Source organism: Callithrix jacchus, chromosome 16 (genome assembly GCF_049354715.1).
Source record: "Callithrix jacchus isolate 240 chromosome 16, calJac240_pri, whole genome shotgun sequence".
NCBI lineage: Eukaryota > Metazoa > Chordata > Mammalia > Primates > Cebidae > Callithrix > Callithrix jacchus.
The window spans coordinates 11,515,035-11,529,900 of record NC_133517.1 but is presented as its reverse complement, the minus strand read 5'-3'; the positions used below and the strand labels follow the sequence as shown (position 1 = coordinate 11,529,900).

The following is a 14,866-nucleotide window of genomic DNA, read 5'->3' as shown; positions in this document are numbered from 1 at the left end:
AGCGGACCTCAGCAGTCATACAGCGAAGGGGCTAGACTGGTAGAAGGAAAACCAAGCAAGAGAAATACTTCATCATCAACATTCTGGGTGTCCACTCAGAGACCCAATCGAAAAGTCAGCAACTACGCAGACAACCAGTGGACAAATCCACAAAGATGGGAAGAAACCAGCGCAAAAAGGAGGAAAACACCCCGAAACCAGAACACCTCGCCTCCTAGAAAGGACCAAAACTCCTCAACAGCAAGGGAACAAAGCTGGACGGAGAATGACTGCGACAAAATGACGGAATTAGACTTCAGAAGATGGATAATGAGAAACTTTTGTGAGCTAAAAGATCATGTATTAAATCAATTCAAAGAAACTAAGAACCTTGAAAAAAGATTTGAAAAAAGATTCGAGGAAATGATAACAAGAATGGATAACTTAGAGAGGAATATGAATGAATTAAAGGAGCTGAAAAAAACAATACGAGAACTTCGCGAAGCAAACACAAGTTTCAATAGCCGAATTGACCAAGCAGAAGAAAGAATATCTGAAGTCGAAGACCAACTCAATGAAATAAAATGAGAAACCAAGATTAGAGAAAAAAGCACAAAAAGGAATGAACAAAGTCTCCAAGATATGTGGGACTATGTGAAAAGACCTAACCTACGTTTGATAGGTGTACCAGAAGGGGACAAAGAGAATGAATCCAAGCTGGAAAATACTCTTCAGGACATCATCCAGGAAAATTTCCCCCACCTAGCAAGACAGGCCAACACTCAAATGCAGGAAATACAGAGAACACCACAAAGATTTTCCGCAAGAAGAGCAACCCCAAGGCACATAATCGTCAGATTCAACAGGGTTGAAATAAAGGAGAGAATACTAAGGGCAGCCAGAGAGAAAGGTCGGGTCACCCACAAAGGGAAGCCCATCAGACTCACAGCAGATCTCTCGGCAGAAACACTACAAACCAGAAGAGAGTAGGGGCCAATATTCAACATTCTTAAAGAAAAGAACTTTCAACCCAGAATTTCATATCCAGCCAAACTGAGCTTCAGAAGTGAAGGAAGAATAAAATCCTTTGCAAACAAGCAAGTACTCAGAGATTTTGTCACCACCAGGCCTGCTTCACAAGAGCTCCTAAAAGAGGCACTACACATAGAAAGGATCAACCAGTACCAGCCATTCCAAAATCACACTGAATGCTAAAGAGCTTCAACATAATGAAGAATCTACAACAACTAACAGGCAAAACAGCCACTTAGCATCAAAATGGCAGTATCAAATTCACACATAACAGTCTTAACCCTAAATGTAAATGGACTAAACGCACCAATCAAAAGACACAGACTGGCAAATTGGATAAAAATCCAAAACCCATCAGTGTGCTGTATCCAGGAAACCCATCTCACATGCAAGGATACACAAAGGCTCAAAAAAAAGGGATGGAGGAAGATTTACCAAGCTAATGGAAAGCAAAAAAAAAGCAGGAGTTGCAATTCTCATCTCTGATAAAATAGACTTTAAAGCAACAAAGATCAAAAGAGACAAAGAAGGCCATTACATAATGGTAAAAGGATCGATACAACAAGAAGAGCTAACGATCCTAAACATATATGGACCCAATGCAGGAGCACCCAGATACATAAGGCAAGTTCTTAATGACTTACAGAAGGACTTAGACTCCCACACAATAATAGTGGGAGACTTTAACACTCCACTGTCAATACTAGACAGATCAACCAGACAGAAAATCAACAAGGATATCCAGGGCTTGAACTCAGACCTGGAGCAAGCAAACCTGATAGACATTTACAGAACTCTCCACCCCAAATCCACAGAATACACATTCTTCTCAGCACCACATCACACCTACTCTAAAATTGACCACATAATTGGAAGTAAAGCACTGCTCAACAAATGCAAAACAACTGACATCATAACGAACGGCCTCTCAGACCATAGTGCAATCAAGTTAGAACTCAGCATTCAGAAACCGACCCAGAACCGCACAGCTTCATGGAAACTGAACAACTGGCTCTTGAATGTTGACTGGGTAAACAACGAAATGAAGGCAGAAATAAAGAAGTTCTTCGAAACCAATGAGAACGAAGACACAACGTGCCAGAACCACTGGGACACATTTAAAGCAGTCTCTAGAGGAAAGTATATAGCAATAAGTGCCCATATGAGAAGAGTGGAGAGATCCAAAATTGACACCCTATCGTCAAAATTGAAAGAGCTAGAGGAGCAAGATCAAAAAAACTCAAAACCCAGCAGAAGACAAGAAATAACTAAGATCAGAGCTGAACTGAAGGAGATTGAGACACTAAAAACCCTTCAAAAAATCAATAAATCCAAGAGCTGGTTTTTTGAAAAGATCAACAAAGTAGACAGACCACTAGCCAGATTGATTAAAAATAAAAGAGAGAACAACCAAATAGATGCAATAAAAGTGATAAAGGGGAAATCACCACAGATTCCACAGAAATTCAAACCATCATCAGAGAATATTACAAACAACTCTATGCGCATAAACCAGTAAACCTGGAAGAAATGGATAAATTCCTGGACTCCTGTGTCCTCCCAAGCCTAAACCAGGAGGAAGCTGAAAATATGAATAGACCAATAACAAGGTCTGAAGTTGAGGCAGCAATTAAGAGCCTACCACACAAAAAAAGCCCAGGTCCAGACGGGTTCACAGCCGAATTCTACCAGACACACAAGGAGGAGCTGGTACCATTCCTTCTAAAACTATTTCAAACAATCCAAAAAGAGGGAATCCTTCCCAAATCATTTTATGAGACCAACATCATCCTGATACCAAAACCCGGCAGAGACTCAACGAGAAAAGAAAACTTCAGGCCAATATCCATGATGAACATAGATGCAAAAATCTTCAATAAAATATTGGCAAGCCGATTGCAACAGCAAATCAAAAAACTTATTCATCATGATCAAGTAGGATTCATCCCAGGGATGCAAGGCTGGTTCAACATATGCAAGTCTATCAACGTAATTCACCACATAAACAGAACCAAAAACAAAAACCACATGATTGTCTCAATTGACGCAGAGAAGGCATTTGACAAAATTCAACAGCCCTTTATGCTAAAAACCCTCAATAAACTCGGTATCGATGGAACGTATCTCAAAGTAATAAAAGCTATTTATGAAAAACCAACAGCCAATATCATACTGAATGGGCAAAAACTAGAAGCATTCCCTTTGAAATCTGGCACTAGACAAGGATGCCCTCTCTCACCACTCCTATTCAATATAGTACTGGAAGTTCTAGCCAGAGCAATCAGGCAAGAAAAAGAAATAAAGGGTATTCAAATAGGAAAGGTGGAAGCCAAATTGTCTCTATTTGCAGACGACATGATAGTATACCTAGAAGACCCCATTGCCTCAGCCCAAAAACTCCTGAAACTGATAAGCAACTTCAGCAAAGTCTCAGGATATAAAATCAATGTGCAAAAATCACAAGCATCCGTCTACACCAATAACAGACTTAAAGAAAGCCAAATCAAGAGCGAACTGCCATTCGCAATTGCTACAAAAAGAATAAAATACCTTGGAATACAACTCACAAGGAACGTAAGAGACCTCTTCAAGGAGAACTACAAACCACTTCTCAACGAAATCAGAGAGGACACAAACAGATGGAGAAACATTCCATGTTCATGGTTAGGAAGAATTAATATCGTGAAAATGGCTATACTGCCCAAAGTAATTTACAGAATCAACGCTATCCCCATCAAGCTACCATTGACTTTCTTCACAGAACTGGAAAAAACCACCATGAACTTCATATGGAACCAAAAGAGAGCCCGCATAGCCAAGTCAATTCTAAGCAAAAAGAACACAGTGGGGCATCACCCTACCGGATTTCAAACTATACTACAAGGCTACAGTAATCAAAACAGCATGGTACTGGTACCAAAACAGAGATATAGACCAATGGAACAAAACAGAGGCACCGGAGGCAACACAACATACATACAACTATACAATCTTTGATATACCTGACAAAAACAAGCAATGGGCAAATGATTCCATGTTTAACAAATGGTGTTGGGAAAACTGGCTAGCCATGTGCAGAAAGCAGAAACTGGACCCCTTCCTGACACCTTACACTAAAATTAACTCCAGATGGATTAAAGACTTAAACATAAGACCTGGCACCATAAAAACCCTAGAGGGAAATCTAGGCAAAACTATCCAGGACATAGGAGTAGGCAAGGACTTCATGAACAAAACACCAAAAGCATTGGCAACAAAAGCCAAAATAGACAAATGGGACCTAATGAAACTCCACAGCTTCTGCACGGCAAAAGGCACAGTCACTAGAGTGGATCGGCAACCAACAGAATGGGAAAAAATTTTCGCAGTCTACCCATCTGACAAAGGGCTGATATCCAGAATTTACAAAGAACTCAAACAGATTTACAGGAAGAAAACAAACAAGCCCATTCAAAAGTGGGCAAAGGACATGAACAGATACTTTAGGAAAGAAGACATATATGAGGCCAACAATCATATGAAAAAATGCTCATCGTCACTGGTCATCAGAGAGATGCAAATCAAAACCACATTGAGATACCATCTCACGCCAGTTAGAATGGCGATCATTAAAAAATCTGGAGACAACAGATGCTGGAGAGGATGTGGAGAAAAAGGAACACTTTTACACTGTTGGTGGGAGTGTAAATTAGTTCAACCATTGTGGAAGACAGTGTGGCGATTCCTCCAGGCCTTAGAAATAGAAATTCCATTTGACCCAGCAATCCCATTACTGGGTATATATCCAAAAGACTATAAATCGTTCTACTATAAGGACACATGTACACGAATGTTCATTGCAGCACTGTTTACAATAGCAAAGACCTGGAATCAACCCAAATGCCCATTGATAATAGACTGGATTGGAAAAATGTGGCACATATACACCATGGAATATTATGCAGCAATCAGAAATGATGAGTTTGTGTCGTTTGTAGGGACATGGATGAATCTGGAGAACATCATCCTCAGCAAACTGACGCAAGAACAGAAAATGAAACACCGCATATTCTCACTCATAGGTGGGTGATGAAAAATGAGAACACTTGGACATAGAAAGGGGAGTACTAAATAGTGGGGTCTATTGGGGGGAAAAGGGGAGGGCCAGTGGGAGGGGGAGGTGGGGAGGGATAGCCTGGGGAGAAATGCCAAATGTGGGTGAAGGGGAGAAGAAAAGCAAAGCACACTGCCATGTGTGTACCTACGCAACTGTCTTGCATGCTCTGCTCATGTACCCCAAAACCTATAATCCAATAAAAAATTAAAAAAAAAAAAAAAAAAAAGAATTGGCTAGAGCCCAACAATGTATATGTTAGTGCTCTGGTTAGGTAAGACAACAAGTATTTTTTTTTTCTTTTTTTGAGATAGACTTTTGCTCTTCTTGCCCAGGCTGGGTACAGTTTCAGCTCACTGCAACCTCTGCCTCCTGGGTTCAAGGAATTCTCCTGCCTCAGCATCCCAGGTAGCTGGGATTACAGGTGCCCACCACCACACCCAGCTAATTTTTGTATTTTTAGTAGAGCTAGGGTTTCACCATGTTGGCCAGGCTGGTCTCAAACTCCCGACCTTAGGTGATCCGCCTACCTTGGCCTCCCAAAGTGCTGGGTTTACAGGCATGAGCCACTGTAACCAGCCAGAGATTTTTTTTCCTCTGAGAAAAATAGAGATTTCTAAATAGATCAGATTTAAAGTAGAGGTAACTTCATCAGCTTCAGGCTTTGCACTGCATTTACTCATCTAATATATTCGAGATTTTGGCAAGTGCCTAATAAAGATTACAGATTTCCATTTTGAGCACTTCACAGTGGTTGTATTTTCTATTTGAGGGCTATTTTGCTGACTTGGGCAGTGCAGTTGAAAGGAAGGAACTTGGTTAAAAGACTATTAGCTTTGCAATCTTCATATTTTGGGGCTTCAGTTACTTCATTGATAAAATTATGATTGTTATAAGTCAAATTGTAGCTTTGCACTAATACATATACTAACTAATCTCAAAAAACAGCACTGTGAATTATTCTTGTTCATACAGACCCAGTTCTTTTTTTATTGTCACTTCAGCATAGTTCTGGCATTTAGTAAACATGAGTGCTTGTTTTCTTGGCCTAAACGATCATGACAGTCTAGCTGATTTGTGTTCACAAAATATAAGAAATACACTTTTCTACCACCATTCTTAGGAGGAATGCTGAGATGAAATTCATTAATTTGACTTATGGCAAAACACACCAAGACAACGGTAGACTCCAGTGTTTTTAAGTGCATTTGTAAATGCTCACTAAAATCTGATTGAAATGTATGTCCTTCTGCATGCTAATATTTTAGTAATGACTATTGCATATACAGAAATTGGTTCCCAGAGGTAGACAATCTGCCTCTGATATTTTAAAACCATATGTGGAAGAGAATCCCCGACTATTCTACATATTTTTTTTTTTTTGCCTTGACCTTTAAGCTGCTGAGGAAAGATAAGGATTTCAAAAAATCTTTATCATGATCACAACCAGTAAGGGGCGGGGGGAATCATAAAAACTGATCAAAACAATTCTTCTGGTAGCGCTGGCAACATCCTGGCCAGCTAAAACATTCTGAAACTATGGATTTAGTAGATTTTTATAAGCTACATATCAATTGTTTATGTAAATGATAAATTTCCATAGCTTAATTACATTTATTTGTATAATTTGCACATATATTAAATCATTTATTTCTCATACCAACTCCACAATGTACTTACTACTATTATTCTTATACAGTTGACTTAACTGAGAGAGAGAGAAGTCGATCTTTTTTTGAGATAGACTTTTGCTCTTGTCACCCAGGCTTGGTGCAGTCTCAGCTCACTGCAACCTCTGCCTCCTGGGTTCAAGGAATTCTCCTGCCTCAGCCTCCCAAGTAGCTGGGATTACAGGTGCCCACCTGTAATCCCACCACCACACCCAGCTAATTTTTGTATTGTGAGCTTCCAAAGACTGTGAGCTCACAATAGGCAGAGGCTGGTGATGAGCTCAGGTGTCCAAGTTCGTGCCTGTGCCCGAACCCCACAGCGACCTCACCACGAAGAGGTGAAGGAGTAGGATTTCCTTTGGAGGGTCCTGTCTGTTTATTTCAGTTACACCATGGTCATTTTATAAGTTCCATACGAATATTTTAGGGTGTTTGCCATTGAGCTCTGTTTACCGGGGAATACTAGAGAGGTCTTGTTTTCTTGTAGGAGGTCTTTGACAGATGAGGAGAACATTGAAGCTGCCTAAGAAGGTCGCAGCTGGAAGGAAGGCTTGAGCTGCCAGCAGGCCAGTAGCGGATCCTGCTGAACAAGGTACCCTAGTGACGCAGGAGGGTTTGGTGGTCAGGAGTGTGTGTTCTCTAACATCCCTTAATGTAGACCAGAGGTATAAATGTCTAGAGCCAGGAGGATTCTGTAAGCAATTATATTAGATTGGCCAGTCCGCACAATGAGGGCAGTGAGCTGTGGGGCATGGAGGGTACATATGCAGCTGCAGAAAACCGGAGATCTCCTTTGCCAATAAAGATCTGGAGTCCGTCATTGTACTCTGCTTCCCAAGAGGCAAGTTGTCCAATCAGCAGAGCACGGTGCAGAGAGATCAATCTAGACGGTGGCCTTGCCCGTGCAGGGGCTGCCAGGTCGAGTGAATCGTCAAGCTGGAGAAGGTCTACATGCTGACAGAACGCTGGAGCTTGCAGCCACGTGGCTGGGAGACTTAGATTCGCCTGAGACTTCATATGAATCTTTCTGGGCAGTTTAACCAGTGTTACCCAGGAACCAATACCCATTAATAAGCTGCTAGATGGGAACAAAAAAATGAAGCCCTGGAATGCAGCCAGTGAGCCGGCTCTATGGAAACCCTGCTTACAACTTCTCTGCTGATCCAGATGTGAGACAAAGGTACGACCATGGATTCAATTAGTAGCAATCGCTATAAAGTGAGCTGAAAATTCAAAAGCAAGTCTAGGAATATTTGCTGATTTACAGTCCCAAGCCCGGGGAAGGTGCACAGAGAGCAGCTGGGTATGGAGCTGTCAAAGATGGTGTGACTTTTCCTTTCTTTCTTTCCTTTTTCTTCTTTTTGAAGAAGGCAGAATCAAAAATAGCAACACGCTCAGCAAACAGCATCTACAGCTGCTCAGGAAAGAACAGCCTTCATTCAAATGCACTGCAGAAAGGACAGCTGGTCACACTGGTCTTTCAGCCTTCCCGCTGCACAAATTTAGTAACAGAGTCGGTGGCAGTTTCTTTGTGTATAAAAGACACTGATAGATATCTGGGGTAACTCCAATTCCGTTAACTTTTGCACAAGGAGGACTTACAAAGTCCTTTTCCATTATGCACAATTCAATTCTGTCTAGTTGTCCCAGATTTTTTTTTAATATGGAATATCTCAGACTCTAAAATAGAAGATGATGGGGCTATTAAAACATAAAGTCAGAGCATTAAAAGTCACGATCTTGGCTGGGTCAGGGTGGTGACTGCTCGAAACGGAAAGATGACAGGATGTTTTGTGCATCTATTCAGAATTAATATTCTCCTCTTCAAACTTGAAACATGTACTTTCCAAGTTATTAACTGGCAATTCTTAACTTTGAAGTGGGGTATGTGGAGAGATGAGGTCCCCATTCAGTTATGGTTTGACAAATGGATTCAGTAAACAGGCATTTAAATAGGCAACACCGCACAACCAACAGTGTTAGGAACTGAAGAGGCAGCCAAATGATGAACACATCCACCTGTCCCCTAGGAAGGTGCCTACACTCAGACGCCGGCGTAACTGGTACAAATGATTGTTACTACAAGGCACAGGGGATTAGTTGCACACACACACACACACACGAATGCACACACACCACCCACAAATGTCCTAAGGGAGGAAAGAGTGTCCTAAGGAGGGAGGAGAGTGAGTTTATATCAAAGAGAAGACATCAAGAAGAGATTTGGAGATGGACCTTGAAGAATTAGCAGGGTTTTGACAGGTGAAGATTTTGAAGTGGGGCGGGGCAGAGTTGGGAACCTATAAAGTCATCCAGTTATGATGTAAAGTAAAAAGCTGAAAGGGAAGGCTGAGCCCTGTGTGGAAGGATTTCAGTTTGAAGGGTTTTGAGCAGGAAAGCGACATAACTGGAACTGCAATTGAAGAAAATGGCCAACCTAGTCAGATAGTTCACTTTTTATTCTTCTTGCCCTCTGTTCACAGGATCCTCAGAGACCAGAAGGAGTGAAATAGAATAAGTGCTCTCGATGTTGCCATGATGCTCAAGCTCACCCTCCTTTTAGTTTGGAAATATGACATTATCTCTCATCATCTGTTATTTAAAAGATGGCAATAAATATCAAATTAAACTCTTTCTTCTAGAGCACTGTAAACATACAGATGAGAAAAGAGAAGTATGATTCCGTAGGCTGTGCCAGTAACAACAGTTAACATAATGCCTTCTGACAAAAGTAGGGCAGGGTATTACTGAACTCCATTTTCAGAATGGGAAGCTCAGGTCTTCGGGATTCAGATCCTGGCCCTGCCCCTCTGCCTGCTGTTCTCCATGCAAGCCCCAACCTAAAGCTCCTTGATGTGTCTTCCCGGCCTCCTTCTAAAGTAGCTTGTCCATTGGCAATTAGACCTTTGGTAGCCTTGGTCTCTGTCTTCCTTCTTCATAAATCTATTTTGGGAGGTATAGCCTGCAAATGTGGCTGTCAAGGTAAACATCCCTCACTAGCAAAGAAAATCTTGAAGAATTTTGGAACTGATTAGCAATAAATGGGGAAGGGAGCCCAAGAAAACAACTTCAGAAAATAGTCACAGACCTGCACGCCTATCACAGGCACAGCACAGGAATTACCGACAGAGCAGGAGGGGGAATGAGAACAGACATCACAAGATAGGAGGATTTTACTCCAAGGGACAGGAGCCAAGGCTCACCCATAACAATACCTGACTCTGCCTGGAGAGCCACCACTCCCCGTGTTTACCCAGCCTGCTCCTCGGCCTATGCTCAGGTAGTTGAAGCAGTAGAAAATACTCAGGCTCTCAAAAATGGAAGAAAGTAGACACACAAATATCGCATTTTACAAAGATTTCCTTCCTGTCAGAACACGAAGAGGATGATAGTGTGTGAGTAACACTAATAAGTTTAATACAACAGGATTCAAGACTGATCTTTTCTCTTCCAAAGGGTCTGAATGGTCCTGAGAGAGGCGAGTTGCAGAGGCTCAGATGCGCTCTTGGTCCCAGCCGGTTATGCAGGCATCAGCATCATGTCCTGTAACTTTACTGTCACCTGCACGCCCCTTCATATGATAAGTCCCCAGACTCCATCCATGCCCTTTGTCACCTGAGAATTAGGAATGATTTCAGCCCCAGAGTCAGCTCTGTCTTTAAATTTTGTTTATTTCTTTCTCAGCATTTTTTAAAAATGTTTCATTTTTCTATAAAGACAGGGTCTCACTATATTGCTCAGGGTGGTCTTGAACTCCTGGTCTCATGTGATCCTCCTGCCCCAGCCTCCCAAAGTGCTGGGATTATAGATGTGAGCAACCACACTTAGCCAATTTTTTTTCTTTTTAATCAATAATAGAAGAGGCTGAGATTTTTTTCCCTTGAATTTCTGGCTTATCGGTTTTCATAATGAACTTTCTGCCAAGCAAATCAATATAAAAATATTTGTCAGCATTTTAGCTGGGAAGCATAAGGAAAAAACAAGTTAAACTCTGGTAACAAGTTTAGAAGTTTGCCTTGTGGAGTCCCTTGTTTTCTGAGGAGGACGACCCACTCCCCAGGATGGAGAAAGAGTACTCTAATGGACAAGTAGAATCGAGACTTAAAATCTATGAGTCACCTTCCCTGCCCCAGACCCGTCGATGCTCATCTAAAAAAAGGCCAGGCTCTCAGTACAGAAAGCCCCTCTGCAGCATGGGGGATGCATTGTGCCACCTGCAGTGAGTGCCTGAAACCATCATGTACACGATATTTGTTCTTACATATATATGTATAATAAAGTTCAATTTGTAAATTAGGCACAGGAAGAATTTTCTGAGTCCATGTGGGCTGCTGTAAAGGAATACCTGAGGCTGGGTGATTTATGAAGAAAAGAGGTTTATTTGGCTGCTTCCACTCACTGCAGAAGGGGAAGGAGAGCCAGTGGATGTGGATCCCACGAAGAAAGGAGCAAGAGAGGAGAGGGAGGGGCCAGCCTCTTTTTAAAAATCAACTCTCTTGAGAATTAACGGAGAGAGAATTCCCTCGGTCTTCCCACTCCCGGGGAGGGCATTCATCTCTTCATGAGCGGGTCCACACACAGGAACAAAACACCTCCCATCAGGCCTCACCTCCATCATAGGAAATCAAATTTCAACATGAAGTTTCATGGACAAACATCCAAACTATAGCAGAGATGAACATCAGTAACTAATAATAAAATAGAACACCTATAATAATATACTCAATAAAAGTTATGTGCATGTCTCTCTCTCTCCCAAAGTATCTTCCTGTTTGTAATATTTTCAGGCAGCATTGGACTGTGGCTAACTGAAACCAAGAGAAGTTAAACCCCAGGGGATGACCACACCTGAGTGAGTACTACGGCGTGAAGCTCTTTCTGTCCAGCTGTCAAGTCCAAGCTTCCTTTTGCCTTTTTAGGAGATACTCTCCTTTTTTTCTAAGCAGGTAGCTAGTGCAGCCCTAAAGCTGGGGTCAGTTAAAACCTTCTGTCAGCTTACAACCATGCTAAGGTCAGGGTGATGAAGGAAGTATATTCTTTTCAGGGGTATCTTGGTGAGAAAAAAATATGACCAGTGGAAGCTATGATTACTCCAAAACTGTGAATTTTTTATTGTAGAGCACCAGGGACCAGGGCACTGGGGCTAAGGGAGGTGTAGGTGAGAGGAGGTTGTGCGGGAGACGTGGTGTTGAGCAGGTGGTGGGACTTTTCTGTTAGCCTACACATCACTCAATTTACTGTTAAGCCCAATCCTATGGGATCCACAGACACTGTTGATTCCTAGTCCTCTTGTAAGGGGACTGTTTAGGAGAAGTATGAAGCAAGGGACCAGCATCATGGGCTTTTTTAAAAATTCTAAGACAGACTCTCGCTGTGTCGCCAAGGCTGGAGAGCGGTGGCGGTGTCTCACAGCTCACTGCAACCAGTTCAAGTGATTCTCACGCCTCACCCTCCTGAGTAGCTAGGATTACAGGCATGCCAACACCACACCCGGCTAGTGTTTTTGTATTTTTAGTAGAGACAAGCTTTCACCATGCTGGTCAGGCTGGTCTCAAACTCCTGACCTCAAATGATCGACCCGCCTTAGCCTTGCAAAGTGCTGGGATTACAGGCATGAGCCCCTGCGCCCAGCCATGGTCAATTTTCAATCCAGCTCTGTCCCCTGCTGGCTCTATGACCTCAAGACAGCAATATCCCCCCTCGGCCTTTGATTTCTAATCTTTAAAATGAAGCTATAACAGTATTTTTTCATGTAATGATGGCAATGAAAATCCTTACAGTGAGTTACACATTTGACCACGAGTGAAGACTCCAATGCACTTTCTCATGATGATCCTTCCTGCTGGTGGTCCCCTAGTGAAGCAATCTGAAATGGACCCAGAACACAGTTTGGGGTAAAGGATTAACAAGTCTTGTTTCTGCTTGGAGAATTGTTTGGTGAATCTCAGACACTTTTGTATCCATAATTTAAAGAATGTCTAAGAATTCTCTTCTAGGGCTGTAAAAAGACTTAGAACGCCTCTCATTTGGCGAGAAGAGACCTCCTTCATTACAATCCCTGCCCACCCTCCAATGGCAAGAAAGAACAAAGACTAGGACAGAGGCCAATGGGCAGGTTTCTTAGGTCTACACACTTAATCTAGTGCAAGATCATAGCTAGGTTTCCTCTCTGATGCCAAAAAGTGCGGTCAGGAAGGATTCTGAAGCCACATGTGGATCACCATGAATCAACAGTGTCTGCTGGGGGTGTTCCAGGATGTCCCAGAGCATGCAGCTCACTAATTTGTCCTCCCTAATCTAGGTATACATCACTCGAACTCACAGTTTACAGCTGGGCTAGAATTTGAGCCCAAAGCTAGAGCTCAGTCCTGCAAAATGCACTTTTGCTGTTAGTGTCCTATTGCATTCTTTTTTTCCAGGAATTTATTGGGTTTTTGCTATGTTAGCCAATCAAAGATTTGGAATCGTATCTGAGTGCCTTTTTTTGAGACTGATGCATGCCTGGCAGTGCTCAGCAAACCAAAGTTGAGTGTGTTTGCTGGGCCACACAGGAGCCTCACTCTGGAGCAGCTACGCAGCTCATGGATCCGTTTTTATTTAAGAGGCAAAGTTTTGACAGAAAAGTTTCTCATGGGTGGGGTCAAACCTGCCTCATTCAGGTATCTCAAGCAGCAAAAGCAACTGCAGTCCTGGATGTGTACATCCTAAATGAGTATAACAGGGAGAAGGATCCCTCTGCGGACAAGCAGGCTTGCCCTCGGAGAGGCAGAGATTCTGAACAGAGTCTTTGGGACACTGGTAAATGAAACAGCCGCACTCTTTCTTTTTAAGCTCCCTCCCTGGAAGACACAGGCATTGGTGTCGCTTGGGAAATGTTCTGTTACAAACGCTCACAGACAGACGGGTTGTCCTAGATGAGGTATTCAATTCAGGAGTGAAGCTTCAGGAACGGAGCTGCTGAAGAGAAAGGTGAAAAGAGTGTTCCTTAAATATGTATTAAGGATGCTAAAGAGAATTTAAAAAGCCTCAGGGAAGACCCTAAGGCTAGTGTTGGCAGTATTTAAAGTTTCTACATGTAGTTAAAAAAAACACTGTTTTGGGAGGCATGATCCTGGAGAGGAGATGGTCAGTACGGTTGTGGAAATCTTGATTCTGTAGTTAACCTATTTCTGGTTAACTTGCCCCAAATGCATTTTTTAAATCACTGGTGTGCCCAACTATGGTGGCTCACGCTGGTAATTGCAGCACTTTGAGAGGCCAAAGCAGGTGGATTGCTTGAGGCCAGCAGTTTGAGACTAGTCCTGGCCCTTACTTTATTTTAGACTTCTTTCTAAAATCAAATCAAATCACTGGTGATAGGGTCTTGATAAATGATGTAAACAAAAACTAAAATGCCTTTTTGCTTTCTCCTGCTAGACAACAGACACCGTCGCTGTCTCTATTCTCCTGTCCAGCTAATGACATATGGATCTAGATGGCATATGGATCTGACCGCTGCTGGCTGTATGACCTCAAGACAGCAATATCCCCCCGTCTGCCTTTGATTTCTCATCTTTAAAATGAATCTATAACAGTATTTTTTCATGTAATGATGGCAATGAAAATCCCTACAGTGAGTTACACATTTGAACACGAGTGGAGACTCCAATGCACCTTCTGGCGATGATCCTTCCTGCCGGTGCTCCTGCCAATGTCTGGTTCTAGAAGAACCCCTTTGCTGGGGAGACATTACTATAGAAGCTTTTAAAAAAATGTGCTAGGTATATTGGCTACTGCAGAGTTGTCATTAGGCTCTGGGGTTTAGTGCTTTGAACATCTGGTAGGTGTGATGGCTGCAGTCCACCGCTGTGTTCAGTTGGCTCCTGAAACTGAAATGATGATTCTAGTGTTAGCATTAGCTTATTTCCCCTTTCCAGGAGAAAGCAGCTGGATGAATTCCAGTGGAGCTGACTTGAACTTCAGCTACCAGCAGTGACCCCAGCTCACATCAGGCCTTAGAATTTTGATAACTGTGGGTTATTTCTTTCTCTTGCCTTATTGTACTGGCCAGGACTTCCAATACTACACTGATAGGAGTGGTGAAAGAGGGCAT

General features: G+C 42.4%; 1 long non-coding RNA gene across 4 annotated transcripts; it reads left to right on the top strand.

Annotated features, from left to right (window-relative positions):
- Nucleotides 1-7,073: 7,073 nt before the first annotated feature.
- Nucleotides 7,074-14,628, top strand: LOC118148576 (uncharacterized). 4 transcript variants are annotated; one of them, XR_013528202.1, is made up of 5 exons: nucleotides 7,074-7,112; nucleotides 7,262-7,366; nucleotides 11,562-11,626; nucleotides 12,555-12,668; nucleotides 14,191-14,628. It is a non-coding gene; the product is annotated as an uncharacterized LOC118148576 (long non-coding RNA). The 4 variants fall into 4 exon arrangements; XR_013528203.1 differs by having other exon boundaries at nucleotides 7,074-7,169; XR_004735437.3 differs by lacking the exon at nucleotides 12,555-12,668.
- The last annotated feature ends 238 nt before the right edge of the window (nucleotides 14,629-14,866 follow it).